We start from the raw sequence: 20358 nt of genomic DNA on the forward strand, positions 1-20358 counted from the left end.
GTGTAAAAAAGGGGGTTTCTGCCAGCCAAATGTGTAGAAAAGGGGGACTCTGCCTGCCTAATGTGTAAAAAATGGGGACTCTGCTGCCGTAATGTGTAAAAAAGGGGACTCTACTGCCATAATGTGTATAAAAGGGAACTCTGCTGCTGTAATGTGTAAAAGGAGACTATACCTGCCGTACTGTGTAAAAGGGAGCTCTGCCTAACGTAATGTGTAAAAGGGAGCTCTGAGGCCATGACCCTTCCCCATTAAGGATTTTTGGCATGCGCATTGACCCTGATTTGTATAAGGCGGGGGTGAGGGGGCACGGCAATGCTATTTCTTGCACACAGCACTAAAATGTCCCGCCCTCAGTCTTGCGCTGTCTAATACACAAGGACTGTGCAAGGGGAAATAGGTCTGAAAGCAGAAACTCTGCTTTTTGTTCCTTCTCCACTGTGATTGATGATTGATGACACTAGGGCACGCTCACTCAGTCATTCTATGTTTTTCCTTGTAACTACGGTCAACTTATTGATAGAGCTTATCTAGGGCTTACATCTTTCCACAGAATGTACCTTTGTACGTTGATGCAGAAAATCCTTTTCTTTCAGAGTTTGCAGAATGGAATCTCTTCCAACGTGATATAAGAGGGCACTGGCATTGACTAACCAGGGAAAAGTATTGAATGGATCTTTTTTCTGCTACTTGATAGTTTAGAACTGTGTACTATGGGGGTAATTCAGACCTGATCGCTCGCTACCGTCTTTTGCAGCGCTGCGATCAGGTCAGAACTGCGCATGCGTATGCACTGCAATGCGCAGGTGCGTAGCACGGGTACAAAGCGGATCGTTGCTCTGCGATGGGTTCTACGAAGAATCCATTCGCACAGCCGATCGCAAGGGAAGGCGTTTATGGGTGTCAACTGACCGTTTTCAGGGAGTGGTTGGAAAACGCAGGCATGTCCAAGTGTTTGCAGGGAGGGTGTCTGATGTCAATTCCGGGCCCGGACAGGCTGAAGTGATCGCAAGGGCTGAGTAAGTTCTGGGCAACTCAGAAACTGCACAAAGTTTATTTGTAGCGCTCGTCTGCACATGCGATCGCACACTTGCACAGCTAAAATACACTCCCTTATGGGGAACGACTATGCGAACGCTGGACTGCAAAAAACACACTAGCGAGCGATCAGGTCTGAATTAGGCACATTGTGTCTTCCTGTGTGTAACAGATTGTAACTGTCGGACAGTTTATTGTTTTTCACACACAGCGCCCATAAAATCAGTACCTGTCAAGGGGCGGAACCAGGTATTACACGCACATTCTAAAAATCTATACTCGCCCATTTATTGGTGGAATTACTAAGGTGTGATTTATTACTGAATATTATCACTGTGAGCACAAACCCCACACCCACATGTTTTCCTTTTCTGTGGGTATTTTAACCGTTATGAAAATACTTTCCAATTGCATTTTAGCTGTACTCATTAAATGTTTATATTTTAACATAGGCCGTGTGCCTCAAAAAGAGAGAGTCCCTCTTTTCTTTCTTCATCACCTCAGGTACCTAACACTCTCAGGCAGGGCTGCCAAGAGAAATCCTGGGCCCCGGTACAACAACTTCCTGCTCCCTTCCTCCTCGAGGGGATGTGACCACAGAATGCTAGCGGCATGGCCACACCTCTTTGGGGGAGTGTCTAGCACATGAGAAGCACCCACTCTCAGAGCATGGTACTTTTCAGGGGGAGTGGCCTAATTACAGGAGGCGTGGCCATGCACCCTTAGAAAAAAAATACAGAAAAATCTGTATTTTAAGCACCTCCCTGGACACACTGCTGCCCAGCACACAGCAGCGTGTGCTGGGCTGAGAAGAAAAGCTACAGCTGCTTCCAGGTAGGTGAAGGAGATCTGGGCCCCCACTGGGCCCCTCCATTAGACCTGGGCCCAGGTAATTTGTACCCTCTTCCCCCCTCTATCGACGGCACTGCTCTCAGGGTGCACCTCCACCAGCTTTACTACGTGTTTTGTCCCCCGTATTTTTTGCACCAGGACCAGGCGCAGAGCCCGGTGCTGGTTGTTAAAATATGGGGGAACCCCTGTCAATTTTCTCCCCGTATTTTTACAACCAGGACCGGCTCAAAGAGCCCGAGGCTGGTTATGCTTAGGAGGGGGGACCCCATGCAATTTTGTTTTCCTGATTTTAAACTCTTTCCCACCCCTTCCCACTGATAAACATGCACAGATCTCATGGATCCGTGCATGCCTATCAGAACACGGTAAAAAAAAAGCAGGTCTATTTTAAAACTGCTTTTTTTTACGATTTGTATTTTTTCATGGCAGTGTTTGGCTTTTGCCGGCAGTGTTAGTGAATTCGATTTTTTTGTAAATTACTGAGTTGTATAAAATAACAGGCGTATTTGACCGCTAGTGTATTAATTCGTATTTTTTTTCTTTGCCTTCCAAAAAAATACGAATGCCCTCATCAATGCCGAGATTTGAGTTTAGTAAATTCCCGAGATGACACTTTGATGAAAAAACACCAACTTGGTCAAAATCGGGAGCTTAGTAAATATACCCCATGGTGTGTCGAAGTTCGACGACCTTGAAAATAGGTCACATAGGATAACCTCCGGCTCATTGGGCTCCCAAGTCGATTAAGGGACAGGCCCTTTACCATTTCCTCTGCCATATGCTTCCTGATCTTCTCGGAGTGCAAGATGTCTGCTCAGACCTGGTCGTGAAACGTGCTCATAGGACGGGTCCTACCCACCCCTCTACCGCATCATCCCGCCCTCGTGCAGTGCTGTTTCGGTGCTTGAACTTCCTCCATAAAGAGGCTCTATGGTCGGCTTTCCACCATATGCGAGATATCATCTGGGAGGATACCAGGCTATTACTTTTCCAGGACTTTTCCCCGGAACTCACCAGACTCCGTAAGGCTTTCTCACCGATCTGCTCTAAACTGGTCCATGAGAGCCATAAATTTGCATTACTCTACCCGGCACGCCTGAGGATCTCTAACGGCACGTCCTTCAAGGATTTCACAATGCCGGAAGATGCCGCTGCTTTTCTCTCAGAGGCCGCAACGCCTGACTCGAGGCCGGAATAATTAAGCCTTTTGGACTTTGTTGTGGACACCTCCTGACCTGCATCGTTTGTGTTGCTGTTTACAAAGCCTGTTTTACCTCTCCCCACCTTGTGGAATGCGGACCCCTCTGCGCATTATTTGGACCTTTTTCTTTCACTGCATTCCTGCTGTTCCCTTGGGTGATGTATGATTACAGTGTATTATAAGTTCTCCTCGTGCTATGTGTCTCCACTTACCCCGCTCAGTATTGCTCTCTATATATGCCAATTACTTTGCATTTTGCTCATGTCTGTTTTAGGCGCCGGCTGTCATCATATTGGCCGTTCACCTTTATCTCTCCCTTCCCTGTTCCCCCTTCCCCTCCCTCCCTTCCCTTTCCCGATGCTGCTCGTTAGAGTGGTTGCTGGCTAGGGGCAATGTCCTCCTCGCCTCTTCTAGTTTTTACATATTTTGTTTTTTCGTGAAGTTGTTCAATTGTTATCACGGGACCCCCCAGTGGGTCTCAATTTCTCTTCTGTTTCTAATGCTCTTTTGTCTTCTCCCCCCTCTTGTGTCTCCTGCACCCACTCAATATTTCTGGGTTTGCACGAAGTTCTTATGTATGATACCCCATTTTCCAATGCTCTATGTCTTGTATTAAAGTAGGTACATGGAATGTGGGGGGCATTCATTCCCCCATTAAACGGAAAAAGATTTTACTGTATTTAAACCAACTGCATATGGATTTGGTGTTTCTTCAGGAGATGCACCTTCTCTCCTTGGAGGCCCAAAAGCTGGGTGTCCTGGGCTGACAGGTGCTCTCTGATGCTCCTTACTCTTCAAAAGCTAGGGGTGTCCTTATCCTTGCTAAACGTACCCTGCATATTGAAGTCCTCACCTCTATATGTGATCCTGCTGGTAGATTTCTTATTCTTAAAATCTTGCTTCATAACACTAAGTATGTATTATGTACTGTTTATGCCCTGAACTCTTATTCTAAGGTATTTTTTAGGAATCTTATGACTGCATTGTGCCCGTTTGTATCCTGCCCGATGATTGTGGGCGGGGACTTCAATGTTGTTGTCTCCGCTTATATGGACACGAACTCCTCCGCTCGTGCTCACTCCCCCCCTGCCCTTGGTATTCCCTTTCTTGCCCAACAACTACAACTGACTGAAACCTGGAGGTTCTTCCACCCTACTGATAGGGAGTACTCGTGTCTCTCGGCTGCCCATGGCACTTTGTCTAGAATCGATTTTTTGTTGCTGTTAGACTCCCTAATCCCTCAAAGTACTGAGGCCCAAATGGAAACGATTTCGGACCATGCCTTAGTGTGGGCTTCCCTTGCTACCTCGCTAGACCGTGGTTCCTTTAAATGTTGGCGCTTCCCGACTTCCTTTACCTCTTCCTTACAGTTTCGGAATCGGTTGGAGGTGTTCTGGGAGGAGTTCAGACTGGACAACGCAGATACTCTTGAGTCCGACCCTTTGTTGTTTTGGCAATCCTCGAAGGCGGTTATCCGTGGTAGGCTTGTGGAGTATGTCTCCTCGAGGAAGAAACAATTTCTTTCTGAATTTAAAACTGCCCAACGTTGCTTGACTGAAGCCTATCAATATTTTAAACAGCACCCTTCTCCCGCCTCGAAGAAATCATACCTAGATTGTAAGTCTCAGTTTAACGCTGTATTAGCGATAATGGGTGATCGCCAAACCTTTCACAAAAATCACCGTTTCTACAGGTTTGGCAACAAGACGGGCCATCTCCTCTCCAACCTTCTGAGAGGTTCTGTACCTTCCGCAGTGATTCAGACGCTTAAACGCGCTGACAATTCTCTAGCTACTTAATCTGTGGACATGGCGCAGCTCCTCTCAGAATTTTATACTGATATCTACTTTCAACCCCCTATTGACATGCATGCTAAGGCATCCTTCTGGGACTCTGTCTCCCTACCTCAAATGCCGCTGGCTGCGGCTGAGGGCCTCTGCTCCCCGGTTACTGCCCGGGAGGTGGAAGATGCTATTAAACATCTTAAACCTTTAAAGGCCCCTGGGCCTGACGGATTTTCTGGAGAATACAATAGAATGCTTTTACCTAAATTGGTAGACCCCCTGACTCGGATATTCAACGAAATCCTGACCTCTCATTCTCTCCCTCTGTATTTTAATTAGAGATGAGCGCCTGAAATTTTTCGGGTTTTGTGTTTTGGTTTTGGGTTCGGTTCCGCGGCCGTGTTTTGGGTTCGAACGCGTTTTGGCAAAACCTCACCGAATTTTTTTTGTCGGATTCGGGTGTGTTTTGGATTCGGGTGTTTTTTTCAAAAAACACTAAAAAACAGCTTAAATCATAGAATTTGGGGGTCATTTTGATCCCAAAGTATTATTAACCTCAAAAACCATAATTTACACTCATTTTCAGTCTATTCTGAATACCTCACACCTCACAATATTATTTTTAGTCCTAAAATTTGCACCGAGGTCGCTGTGTGAGTAAGATAAGCGACCCTAGTGGCCGACACAAACACCGGGCCCATCTAGGAGTGGCACTGCAGTGTCACGCAGGATGTCCCTTCCAAAAAACCCTCCCCAAACAGCACATGACGCAAAGAAAAAAAGAGGCGCAATGAGGTAGCTGTGTGAGTAAGATTAGCGACCCTAGTGGCCGACACAAACACCGGGCCCATCTAGGAGTGGCACTGCAGTGTCACGCAGGATGTCCCTTCCAAAAAACCCTCCCCAAACAGCACATGACGCAAAGAAAAAAAGAGGCGCAATGAGGTAGCTGACTGTGTGAGTAAGATTAGCGACCCTAGTGGCCGACACAAACACCGGGCCCATCTAGGAGTGGCACTGCAGTGTCACACAGGATGTCCCTTACAAAAAACCCTCCCCAATCAGCACATGATGCAAAGAAAAAGAAAAGAAAAAAGAGGTGCAAGATGGAATTGTCCTTGGGCCCTCCCACCCACCCTTATGTTGTATAAACAAAACAGGACATGCACACTTTAACCAACCCATCATTTCAGTGACAGGGTCTGCCACACGACTGTGACTGATATGACGGGTTGGTTTGGACCCCCCCCAAAAAAGAAGCAATTAATCTCTCCTTGCACAAACTGGCTCTACAGAGGCAAGATGTCCACCTCATCTTCACCCTCCGATATATCACCGTGTACATCCCCCTCCTCACAGATTATCAATTCGTCCCCACTGGAATCCACCATCTCAGCTCCCTGTGTACTTTGTGGAGGCAATTGCTGCTGGTCAATGTCTCCGCGGAGGAATTGATTATAATTCATTTTAATGAACATCATCTTCTCCACATTTTCTGGATGTAACCTCGTACGCCGATTGCTGACAAGGTGAGCGGCGGCACTAAACACTCTTTCGGAGTACACACTTGTGGGAGGGCAACTTAGGTAGAATAAAGCCAGTTTGTGCAAGGGCCTCCAAATTGCCTCTTTTTCCTGCCAGTATAAGTACGGACTGTGTGACGTGCCTACTTGGATGCGGTCACTCATATAATCCTCCACCATTCTATCAATGTTGAGAGAATCATATGCAGTGACAGTAGACGACATGTCCGTAATCGTTGTCAGGTCCTTCAGTCCGGACCAGATGTCAGCATCAGCAGTCGCTCCAGACTGCCCTGCATCACCGCCAGCGGGTGGGCTCGGAATTCTGAGCCTTTTCCTCGCACCCCCAGTTGCGGGAGAATGTGAAGGAGGAGATGTTGACAGGTCGCGTTCCGCTTGACTTGACAATTTTGTCACCAGCAGGTCTTTCAACCCCAGCAGACCTGTGTCTGCCGGAAAGAGAGATCCAAGGTAGGCTTTAAATCTAGGATCGAGCACGGTGGCCAAAATGTAGTGCTCTGATTTCAACAGATTGACCACCCGTGAATCCTTGTTAAGCGAATTAAGGGCTGCATCCACAAGTCCCACATGCCTAGCGGAATCGCTCCCTTTTAGCTCCTTCTTCAATGCCTCCAGCTTCTTCTGCAAAAGCCTGATGAGGGGAATGACCTGACTCAGGCTGGCAGTGTCTGAACTGACTTCACGTGTGGCAAGTTCAAAGGGCATCAGAACCTTGCACAACGTTGAAATCATTCTCCACTGCACTTGAGACAGGTGCATTCCACCTACTATATCGTGCTCAATTGTATAGGCTTGAATGGCCTTTTGCTGCTCCTCCAACCTCTGAAGCATATAGAGGATTGAATTCCACCTCGTTACCACTTCTTGCTTCAGATGATGGCAGGGCAGGTTCAGTAGTTTTTGGTGGTGCTCCAGTCTTCTGTACGTGGTGCCTGTACGCCGAAAGTGTCCCGCAATTTTTCTGGCCACCGACAGCATCTCTTGCACGCCCCTGTCGTTTTTTAAAAAATTCTGCACCACCAAATTCAAGGTATGTGCAAAACATGGGACGTGCTGGAATTTGCCCATATTTAATGCACACACAATATTGCTGGCGTTGTCCGATGCCACAAATCCACAGGAGAGTCCAATTGGGGTAAGCCATTCCGCGATGATCTTCCTCAGTTGCCGTAAGAGGTTTTCAGCTGTGTGCGTATTCTGGAAAGCGGTGATACAAAGCGTAGCCTGCCTAGGAAAGAGTTGGCGTTTGCGAGATGCTGCTACTGGTGCCGCCGCTGCTGTTCTTGCGGCGGGAGTCCATACATCTACCCAGTGGGCTGTCACAGTCATATAGTCCTGACCCTGCCCTGCTCCACTTGTCCACATGTCCGTGGTTAAGTGGACATTGGGTACAACTGCATTTTTTAGGACACTGGTGAGTCTTTTTCTGACGTCCGTGTACATTCTCGGTATCGCCTGCCTAGAGAAGTGGAACCTAGATGGTATTTGGTAACGGGGGCACACTGCCTCAATAAATTGTCTAGTTCCCTGTGAACTAACGGCGGATACCGGACGCACGTCTAACACCAACATAGTTGTCAAGGACTCAGTTATCCGCTTTGCAGTAGGATGACTGCTGTGATATTTCATCTTCCTCGCAAAGGACTGTTGAACAGTCAATTGCTTACTGGAAGTAGTACAAGTGGGCTTACGACTTCCCCTCTGGGATGACCATCGACTCCCAGCGGCAACAACAGCAGCGCCAGCAGCAGTAGGCGTTACACGCAAGGATGCATCGGAGGAATCCCAGGCAGGAGAGGACTCGTCAGAATTGCCAGTGACATGGCCTGCAGGACTATTGGCATTCCTGGGGAAGGAGGAAATTGACACTGAGGGAGTTGGTGGGGTGGTTTGCGTGAGCTTGGTTACAAGAGGAAGGGATTTACTGGTCAGTGGACTGCTTCCGCTGTCACCCAAAGTTTTTGAACTTGTCACTGACTTATTATGAATGCGCTGCAGGTGACGTATAAGGGAGGATGTTCCGAGGTGGTTAACGTCCTTACCCCTACTTATTACAGCTTGACAAAGGGAACACACGGCTTGACACCTGTTGTCCGCATTTCTGGTGAAATACCTCCACACCGAAGAGCTGATTTTTTTGGTATTTTCACCTGGCATGTCAACGGCCATATTCCTCCCACGGACAACAGGTGTCTCCCCGGGTGCCTGACTTAAACAAACCACCTCACCATCAGAATCCTCCTGGTCAATTTCCTCCCCAGCGCCAGCAACACCCATATCCTCCTCATCCTGGTGTACTTCAACACTGACATCTTCAATCTGACTATCAGGAACTGGACTGCGGGTGCTCCTTCCAGCACTTGCAGGGGGCGTGCAAATGGTGGAAGGCGCATGCTCTTCACGTCCAGTGTTGGGAAGGTCAGGCATCGCAACCGACACAATTGGACTCTCCTTGTGGATTTGGGATTTCGAAGAATGCACAGTTCTTTGCTGTGCTGCTTTTGCCAGCTTGAGTCTTTTCATTTTTCTAGCGAGAGGCTGAGTGCTTCCATCCTCATGTGAAGCTGAACCACTAGCCATGAACATAGGCCAGGGCCTCAGCCGTTCCTTGCCACTCCGTGTGGTAAATGGCATATTGGCAAGTTTACGCTTCTCCTCCGACAATTTTATTTTAGGTTTTGGAGTCCTTTTTTTACTGATATTTGGTGTTTTGGATTTGACATGCTCTGTACTATGACATTGGGCATCGGCCTTGGCAGACGACGTTGCTGGCATTTCATCGTCTCGGCCATGACTAGTGGCAGCAGCTTCAGCACGAGGTGGAAGTGGATCTTGATCTTTCCCTAATTTTGGAACCTCAACATTTTTGTTCTCCATATTTTAATAGGCACAACTAAAAGGCACCTCAGGTAAACAATGGAGATGGATGGATTGGATACTAGTATACAATTATGGACGGGCTGCCGAGTGCCGACACAGAGGTAGCCACAGCCGTGAACTACCGCACTGTACTGTGTCTGCTGCTAATATATAGACTGGTTGATAAAGAGATAGTATACTCGTAACTAGTATGTATGTATAAAGAAAGAAAAAAAAACCACGGTTAGGTGGTATATACAATTATGGACGGGCTGCCGAGTGCCGACACAGAGGTAGCCACAGCCGTGAACTACCGCACTGTACTGTGTCTGCTGCTAATATATAGACTGGTTGATAAAGAGATAGTATACTCGTAACTAGTATGTATGTATAAAGAAAGAAAAAAAAACCACGGTTAGGTGGTATATACAATTATGGACGGGCTGCCGAGTGCCGACACAGAGGTAGCCACAGCCGTGAACTACCGCACTGTACTGTGTCTGCTGCTAATATATAGACTGGTTGATAAAGAGATAGTATACTCGTAACTAGTATGTATGTATAAAGAAAGAAAAAAAAACCACGGTTAGGTGGTATATACAATTATGGACGAGCTGCCGAGTGCCGACACAGAGGTAGCCACAGCCGTGAACTACCGCACTGTACTGTGTCTGCTGCTAATATATAGACTGGTTGATAAAGAGATAGTATACTCGTAACTAGTATGTATGTATAAAGAAAGAAAAAAAAACCACGGTTAGGTGGTATATACAATTATGGACGGGCTGCCGAGTGCCGACACAGAGGTAGCCACAGCCGTGAACTACCGCACTGTACTGTGTCTGCTGCTAATATATAGACTGGTTGATAAAGAGATAGTATACTCGTAACTAGTATGTATGTATAAAGAAAGAAAAAAAAACCACGGTTAGGTGGTATATACAATTATGGACGGGCTGCCGAGTGCCGACACAGAGGTAGCCACAGCCGTGAACTACCGCACTGTACTGTGTCTGCTGCTAATATATAGACTGGTTGATAAAGAGATAGTATACTCGTAACTAGTATGTATGTATAAAGAAAGAAAAAAAAACCACGGTTAGGTGGTATATACAATTATGGACGGGCTGCCGAGTGCCGACACAGAGGTAGCCACAGCCGTGAACTACCGCACTGTACTGTGTCTGCTGCTAATATAGACTGGTTGATAAAGAGATAGTATACTCGTAACTAGTATGTATGTATAAAGAAAGAAAAAAAAACCACGGTTAGGTGGTATATACAATTATGGACGGGCTGCCGAGTGCCGACACAGAGGTAGCCACAGCCGTGAACTACCGCACTGTACTGTGTCTGCTGCTAATATATAGACTGGTTGATAAAGAGATAGTATACTCGTAACTAGTATGTATGTATAAAGAAAGAAAAAAAAACCACGGTTAGGTGGTATATACAATTATGGACGGGCTGCCGAGTGCCGACACAGAGGTAGCCACAGCCGTGAACTACCGCACTGTACTGTGTCTGCTGCTAATATATAGACTGGTTGATAAAGAGATAGTATACTCGTAACTAGTATGTATGTATAAAGAAAGAAAAAAAAACCACGGTTAGGTGGTATATACAATTATGGACGGGCTGCCGAGTGCCGACACAGAGGTAGCCACAGCCGTGAACTACCGCACTGTACTGTGTCTGCTGCTAATATAGACTGGTTGATAAAGAGATAGTATACTCGTAACTAGTATGTATGTATAAAGAAAGAAAAAAAAAACACGGTTAGGTGGTATATACAATTATGGACGGGCTGCCGAGTGCCGACACAGAGGTAGCCACAGCCGTGAACTACCGCACTGTACTGTGTCTGCTGCTAATATAGACTGGTTGATAAAGAGATAGTATACTACTAATATTATATATACTGGTGGTCAGGTCACTGGTCACTAGTCACACTGGCAGTGGCACTCCTGCAGCAAAAGTGTGCACTGTTTAATTTTAATATAATATTATGTACTCCTGGCTCCTGCTATAACCTATAACTGGCACTGCAGTAGTGCTCCCCAGTCTCCCCCACAATTATAAGCTGTGTGAGCTGAGCAGTCAGACAGATATATAATATATATAGATGATGCAGCACACTGGCCTGAGCCTGAGCAGTGCACACAGATATGGTATGTGACTGACTGAGTCACTGTGTGTATCGCTTTTTTCAGGCAGAGAACGGATATATTAAATAAACTGCACTGTGTGTCTGGTGGTCACTCACTATATAATATATTATGTACTCCTGGCTCCTGCTATAACCTATAACTGGCACTGCAGTAGTGCTCCCCAGTCTCCCCCACAATTATAAGCTGTGTGAGCTGAGCAGTCAGACAGATATATATAATATTATATATAGATAATAGATGATGCAGCACACTGGCCTGAGCCTGAGCAGTGCACACAGATATGGTATGTGACTGAGTCACTGTGTGCTGTGTATCGCTTTTTTCAGGCAGAGAACGGATTATAAATAAAACTGGTGGTCACTATCAGCAAAACTCTGCACTGTACTGAGTACTCCTAATGCTCCCCAAAATTAGTAAATCAAGTGTCTCTCTAATCTATTCTAAACGGAGAGGACGCCAGCCACGTCCTCTCCCTATCAATCTCAATGCACGTGTGAAAATGGCGGCGACGCGCGGCTCCTTATATAGAATCCGAGTCTCGCGATAGAATCCGAGCCTCGCGAGAATCCGACAGCGTCATGATGACGTTCGGGCGCGCTCGGGTTAACCGAGCAAGGCGGGAAGATCCGAGTCGCTCGGACCCGTGAAAAAAAACATGAAGTTCTGGCGGGTTCGGATTCAGAGAAACCGAACCCGCTCATCTCTAATTTTAATGATGCGCTGGTCCGTCTTCTTCCCAAACCTGGGAGGGATCCCCATCTCCCCGGTTCATATCGCCCTATTTCTCTCCTTAATGTTGATTATAAACTATTTACAAAAATCATTGCCGATATACTGAAGTGCCTGCTTCCGTCCATTATCCACCCTGACCAAACAGGTTTCATATCTGGCCGGCATTCCACTAATAATATCCATAAGGTTCTTGCAGCGGCTAACTGGTCACACTCCAACGGAGACCCTAACCCCCAATATGTCCTCTCGTTAGATGCTGAGAAGGCCTTTGACCTAGTTAGCTGGGACCACCTGTACACAACGCTGGGTATGTTTGGGTTTCCGGTGGACCTGATCAGCATGCTATGCAATTTGTATTCTCCCTCCTCTTCTCGCATTATGTGCAATGGTTACTTATCTACTCCCATTCCCCTTCACAGAGGGACCAGACAGGGATGCCCCCTTTCCCCGTTATTGTTTGCTATCGCTATAGAACCTCTTGCTATTAAATTACGTCACCTTTCTGGTTACTCTGGTGTGCTGATCCGTGAACATGAGCTGCGTGTGAGTTTGTTCGCGGACGACATGCTTCTCTTCATTTCACAGCCTGAGACCTCTATCCCACCAATCATGCAAGTTATTTCTGATTTTGGTTCATTTGCAGGATATCGCATCAATACCTCCAAGTCTGAGCTCTTCCCACTTACTCCAACTGCTTCCAAGCGCCCTTCCTCGCCCATCCTTACTCAATTCAAATTGAACACCTCTAAACTAAAATATTTAGGCATATACATTCCGGTGAATATCTCGGATCTGTATTCAGCTAATTATACGTCTGTTTTTAACAAAGCGTCCTAGTTGCTGTCCACTTGGTCCTCTCTCCCTGTATCTTTGTTAGGAAGAGTGGCCATCTTGAAAAGCATTGTGTTCCCCAAAATTTCTTACCTTCTTCAGATGATACCTACCCAACCTCCTGGTAAAGATTTATTGCTTTATGACCGGATGTTCTCTAAATTTTTATGGAACCACAAGAAGTCGCGGATCTCTCTGTCTAAACTTAAACTCCCTCGCAGCCAGGGTGGTCTGGCCGTCCCTGATCTCTTGGCATTCTTCTGGGCTGCGAATTTTAGGTATATCTCAGACTGGCTACTCAATACTTCTTCATATGTGAATTATGAGATGGAGCAGGCCCTTGTGTACCCTTATAATCTCAGAGCTCTGCTACATACCCCAAAAATCCTACTCCCGACTTTGGCACGCTCCAATATTCTTTTTTGGGATGTTTACCGCTCGTGGTGGGCCATTAACACAGCCCTGGGCCGTAACCCAGAATATTCCCCTTTTATTCCCCTGTGTGGAAACCCCTGCTTCACCCCACCATTTGATAATATCAAATTTCTCACGTGGAAGTCTAAGGGTATTGCCCTCATCCGTGACGTCTTTGACCTGGATGGCCATATGTTGTCATTTGCGGATCGAGCCGGGAGACACGGTGTGCTTTCATCTGATTTTTGTATGTTCCTCCAGGTCCGTCACTTTGTGCAATCTCTCCCCATCCCTCCCGTGCACGAGCGGAGGAGTGATCCTCTGTCCCCTCTGTTATTAACGTTACCGTCCTTTTCCTATAAAATTAACTGGTTATACCAGGATTTGCTACCTTATAAGCCAGCTGCTCTCTGGCCCCCCGTGCTATCTAAATGGTCTAGTGGGTGGTCCTGGGCCCCATAGGTGGAGTGTTTCCTTTCCCCCCTTCCTTCTGTCCTGAAGGCCTTGCATTCTGCTCAGCTTCAGGAAGTCCACTTTAAATTTCTCCACCAGGCTTATACTGCCCCGGGTCAGCGCAAATATATGGTCTCTACTGACACTGGACACTGTCCTAAATGTAAGGCACCCAATGCTCTTTTTATGCATAACTTCTGGCATTGCCCGAAGATAAAAAGGTTCTGGAACAAGGTGTTGTGGTATTTAAAATTTACTTTCAAGATTTCTCTCCCTATGGACCCAGCGGCACTCCTTGGCCTCGATTCTACATCCTGGTGCTTACCCCCCTCCCAGACTCACCGTATTCCATTTTTATACGTATTATTGACTTAGGGAAGAAGTTGATTCTAAACCACTGGATACATAGAACCTCCCTAGGTAACCTTAAGACCCTCCTCACTACTACATTGTATTTTGAACGCCAGTCCACACTCCCTGATCTGGATCGTAACGCTTTACGTTTCTACAAGAAATGGGGTCCGTACATAGACTCTCTTCCGCCCCCACAACAACTCCACGTGTTGAAATGATTTGACTCCCTTAGCTGGGATTCCTATCGCAAGCTATGTATTCCTGTTGAGTGATGAGTATTATTTAATCCCTAGATAATACTAATGATATTGGTGATATTATTATTTTTATTATTATTCCTATTATTATCCTTATTATTATTAATGTTACTCCCATTCCCTTGTCCCAGACGCAATTGAACCCTTTGCTCACTATGGGGTAAATTTACTAAGATGGGAGTTCTGTTTAAGATGGGATAATGCCCATAGCAACCAATCAGCTTCTACTTCTCATTTATCTAGCACCTTCTAGAAGATAATACCCGGAATCTGATTGGTTGCTATGGGCAACATCCCATCTTAAATAGAACTCCCATCTTAGTGAATTTACCCTCATGTGTGTGCCTGAATAACGTTGTTGTATCCTTCTTTTGGCATCTGCAAACCCCTTCCCCCCCCCCCCCCTCTTGCTTCGTATCCATGTATTTGTTGTTCTACTCTTTCTTTCCTTCTATTGTATTATTTAACTCTATATAACCATGTACAATTTTGCTGGTATTTGGCTCTGGGTTCGGCCTCATGATATTGTATAATACTGTTGCCATGCTGTGATATTGGAAATGTTTTCTCTACTGTTTTTTTGCGCCCATCGCGTTAATGGTAATCTTGGATGTCTTGCCTTACCCTCAGCTGCCATTTCTGTACTTCGCATACGTTTACTCTGTACTGTACTGTATTGTTTTTTATATCTTTCTATGAAAAACCCAATAAACATATTTAAAAAATAAAAAATTGTACAAAACCTGCAAGAGGGAACCGTCACAATTGACCAACAAACATACACTGAGGCAATAATTTCCAAGTATGGAATGACAAATGCAAAACCAGTAAGTACTCCCATTGATAAAAGTACAAAGATGGTCAAGACCATGTCACCAAGCAGCAAAAGGGAAATCCCTTATCAAAAATAGGATTTTAATACCTACCGGTAAATCCTTTTCTCCTAGTCCGTAGAGGATGCTGGTGACTCCAAAAGGACCATGGGGTATAGACGGGATCCGCAGGAGACATGGGCACACTAAAAGACTTTGACTGGGTGTGAAGTGGCCCCTCCCTCTATGCCCCTCCCCCAGACCTCAGTTATAGGAACTGTGCCCAGGGGAGACGGACATTTCGAGGAAAAGGATTTTTGTTAAACTAAGGGCGAGATACATACCAGCTCACACCACAAACACACCGTACAACTGAATTAGCAGGAATACCAGATAACAGTATGAACTAACAACAGCAACAAGCTGAATATAACTAATACACAACCATCGTGTAACCGAAAACCACAAGTATCAATACAACTGCAAGTAACAGTCCGCATTGGGATGGGCGCCCAGCATCCTCTACGGACTAGGAGAAAACGATTTACCGGTAGGTATTAAAATCCTATTTTCTCTTACATCCTAGAGGATGCTGGGGACTCCAAAAGGACCATGGGGTCTATACCAAAGCTCTAGACCGGGCGGGAGAGTGCGGACGACTCTGCAGCACCGATTGAGCAAACATGAGGTCCTCATCAGCCAGGGTATCAAACTTGTAGAACTTAGCAAAAGTGTTCGAACCTGACCACGTAGCTGCTCGGCAAAGTTGAAGCGCCGAGACCACCTTCCTGGTAGAATGGGCCTTTACTGACTTCGGCAGCGGCAACCCAGCCGAAGAATGAGCAAGCTGAATTGTATTACAAATCCAGCGTGCAATAGTCTGCTTGGAAGCAGGATTTCCAATCTTGTTGGAAGCATACAGGACAAACAGTGTTTCCATTTTCCTAACAAGAGCCGTTCTGGCGACATAAATTTTCAAAGCTCTTACGACATCAAGAGACTTTGGGACTGCGACAGCCTCCATAGACACAGGTACCACAATAGGTTGATTTATGTGAAACGAAGAAACCACCTTCGGCAGAAATTGTTGACGAGTCCTCAACTCCGCTCTATCCACATGAAAAATCAAATATGGGCTCTTGTGAGACAAAGCCGCCAATTCGGACACTCGTCTGGCACATGCCAAGGCCAAAAGCATGACCACTTTCCAAGTGAGAAACTTTAACTCAACCTTTCGCAAAGGTTCAAACCAGTGAGACATGAGAAACTGTAACACCACTTCAAGATCCCACGGTGCCACGCGTGCCACAAATGGAGGATGGATATGCAGCACTCCCTTCACGAAAGTCTGAACCTCGGGAAGGGCGGCCAATTCTTTTTGAAAGAAAATAGATAAAGCCGAAATCTGCACTTTGATGGAACCCAATTTCAGGCCTACATCCACGCATGCCTGCAAAAAATGAAGGAAACGACCCAAGTGAAATTCCTCCACAGGAGCTGTTTTGGTTTCACACCACGACACATATTTCCTCAAAATACGGTGATAATGTTTTGCCGTGACCTCCTTTCTAGCCTTAAGGAGAGTGGGTATAACTTCCCCGGGAATACCTTTACGAGCTAGGATTTGGCGTTAAACCTCCACGCCATCAAACGCAGCCACGGTAAGTCTGGAACCACGCATGGCCCCTGCAGTAACAGGTCCTCTCTTAGAGGAAGCGGCCAAGGATCTTCTATGAGCAATTCCCGAAGATCCGGATACCAGGCCCTCCGTGGCCAATCTGGAACGACGAGTATTGCCTGAACCCTTGTTCATCTTATGATTCTCAGCACTCTTGGAATGAGAGGAAGCGGGGGGAACACATACACCGACAGAAATACCCACGGAGTTACCAGGGCGTCCACTGCCCTGGCTTGGGGGTCCCTTGACCTGGAACAATACCTCAGAAGCTTCTTGTTGAGGCGAGACGCCATCATGTCTATTTGAGGAATTCCCCAATGCCTTGTCACTTCTGCAAACACCTCTGGATGAAGGACCCACTCTCCTGGATGGAGATCGTGTCTGCTGAGAAAGTCTGCTTCCCAGTTGTCCACGCCCGGAAGGAAAACTGCTGACAGAGCGCTCACGTGCTGTTCTGCCCAGCGGAAAACTCTTGTGGCCTCTGCGATTGCCGCCCTGCTCTTTGTTCCACCCTGGTGGTTTACGAACGCAACCGCTGTTATGTTGTCCGACTGAATCAGGACAGGTCGACCTTGAAGAAGGTTCCTCGCTTGCAGAAGGCCGTTGTAAATGGCTCTTAACTCCAGAACATTTATGTGGAGACAAGATTCCTGGCTTGACCATTTTCCCTGGAAACTTTTTCCTTGTGTGACTGCACCCCAGCCTCGGAGACTTGCATCTGTGGTCAGCAGGACCCAATCCTGGATTCCGAATCTGTGTCCCTCTAGAAGGTGAGAACTTTGCAGCCACCACAAGAGAGAAATTCTGGTCCTGGAAGATAGACTTATTTTCCGGTGCATGTGCAGGTGAGACCCGGACCATTTGTTCAGCAGATCCCACTGAAACACCCGGGCATGAAACCTGCCAAACGGAATGGCTTCGTAAGCCGCAACCATCTTCCCTAGCACTCGAGTGCATTGATGAATCGACACTCTTGCCGGTTTCATAATCTCCTTGACCATGGTCTGGATTTCCAGAGCTTTTTCCGCCGGAAGAAACACTCTCCGTAGTTCCATGTCTAGGATCATGCCCAAGAAGGGCAGCCGCGTTGTCGGAATTAACTGAGACTTTGGCAAATTGAGAATCCAACCATGATGTTGCCGAACTGTCAGGGAGAGTTCCACACTTCTTAGCAACTGCTCTTTTGATCTAGCCTTTATCAGGAGATCGTCCAAGTACGGGATAATTGTGACACCCTGCTTACGTATGAGTACCATCATTTCCGCCATCACCCTGGTGAAGACCCTCGGGGCCGTGGAAAGCCCAAACGGCAACGTCTGAAATTGGTAATGACAATCCTGCACCGCAAATCTTAGGAATGCCTGATGAGGAGGATATATCGGGACGTGTAAGTAGGCATCCTTTATGTCGACTGACGCCATAAAATCCCCCCCTTCTAAGCTGGAGATCACAGCTCGAAGAGATTCCATCTTGAACTTGAAAGTTTTCAAGTATGGATTGAGGGATTTTAGGTTCAGAATCGGTCTGACCGAGCCGTCCGGCTTCGGCACGACAAAGAGGCTCGAATAGAACCCTTCCCCCCGTTGGGACGGGGGAACCGGGACAATGACCCTCTGTTGACACAGCTTTTGTATCGCAGCGTTTACTATTTCTCTTTCTGGAAGAGAAACTGGCAAGGCCGCTTTGAAAAAGCGGCGCGCGGGGGGGGGGGGGGATCTCCTGAAACTCCAGTTTGTACCCTTGGGACACTATGTCTAAGACCCAGGGATCCAGGGCCGATTTAGACCTGACTGAAAATTCGGAGACGGCCCCCCACCGGCAAGGACTCCTGCAGGGGAGCCCCAGTGTCATGCAGTGTCAGCAGGCGCCCTCTTTCCCCTTCCTCTACCCTTTGAAGCGAGGAAGGACGAGCCCTTTCCTTTTTTGTCTTTATTAGGTCAAAAGGACTGCATCGGATAATGGGGTGCCTTTTTCTGTTGTGTGGGAACATAAGGAAGAAAAGATGACTTACCCGCAGTAGCGGTAGACACCAGGTCAGCAAGGCCGTCACCAAACTAGACACTACCTTTAAAAGGGAGAGCTTCCATAGCTTTCTTGGAGTCGGCATCAGCATTCCATTGATGAATCCACAGCGCCCTCCTGGCCGAGACCGCCATGGCATTGGCCCTTGATCCCAAGAGGCCAATATCCCTCGCCGCATCCTTTAGGTAATCTGCAGCGTCCTTGATATAACCAAGAGTCAAAAGAATGTTATCCTTATCAAGGGTATCCATGTCAGAAGCTAAATCATCAGCCCACTTAGCAATAGCACTACTCACCCACACCGACGCCACAGCAGGTCTGAGCAATGCACCAGTAGTAACGAAAATGGCCTTCATTGTCGTCTCCTGCTTGCGATCCGCCGGATCCTTGAGGGCAGCCGTGTCAGGAGACGGAAGCGCCACCTTTTTTGACAGTTGTGACAGAGCCTTGTCCACGTTGGGTGACGACTCCCATTTCTCCCTGTCGTCAGAGGGGAAAGGATATGCCATAAAAATTCTCTTGGGAATCTGCCACCTTTTGTCAGGCGACTCCCAAGCCTTTTCACAAACAGCGTTCAATTCATGAGAGGGGGGAAATTTCACCTCAGGCTTTTTCCCTTTAAACAAACAAACCCTTGTATCTGGAACAGGAGGTTCCTCAGAAATATGTAAAACATCTTTAATAGCCACAATCATGTACTGAATACTCTTAACCACTTTCGGATGTAAACTGGCCTCATTGAAGTCGACACTGGAATCAGAGTCTGTGTCGGTATCTGTATCTGCCATCTGGGTAAATCAACATTTTTGTGACCCTGAGGGGGTCTGTACCTGAGGCAAAGCGTCCTCCATGGATTTCCTCCATGTTTGTGTCTGAGAATCAGATTTATCCAGCCTCTTAGACAATAATGCCACGTTTGCATTCAATGTACTCAACATATTTACCCAATCAGCAGTCGGCTGTGCCGACAGAGTCATTCCCAAATCTTTCTCCGCGCTCCCAGTAACTTCCTCCGGGGAGGAACACTCAGCCTCAGATATGTCGACATGCAGTACCGACACACCCACACTCACACCGGCCAAAAGGGGACAGACCTACAGGGAAGCCTGTAGAGAGAACACAGAGGGAGTATGCCAGCTCACACCCCAGCGCCCATATACTACTAGATAAATAGTATATGATGGCTGCGCTGTAGTTATATATACATATATAGCACCAAATTGCTTGTGCCCACCCCCCCACCCCCCGTTTTGCTCCCCAGTAATTGTAAGGAGAGTGGAGGTCCGGGCCAGCGTCTCTGCAGCGGCTGTGAAGAGATAAAATGGCGCTGGTAGGCTGTGCGGCTAAGCCCCGCCCCTT

Source organism: Pseudophryne corroboree, chromosome 6 (genome assembly GCF_028390025.1).
Source record: "Pseudophryne corroboree isolate aPseCor3 chromosome 6, aPseCor3.hap2, whole genome shotgun sequence".
Taxonomy (NCBI): Eukaryota; Metazoa; Chordata; class Amphibia; order Anura; family Myobatrachidae; genus Pseudophryne; species Pseudophryne corroboree.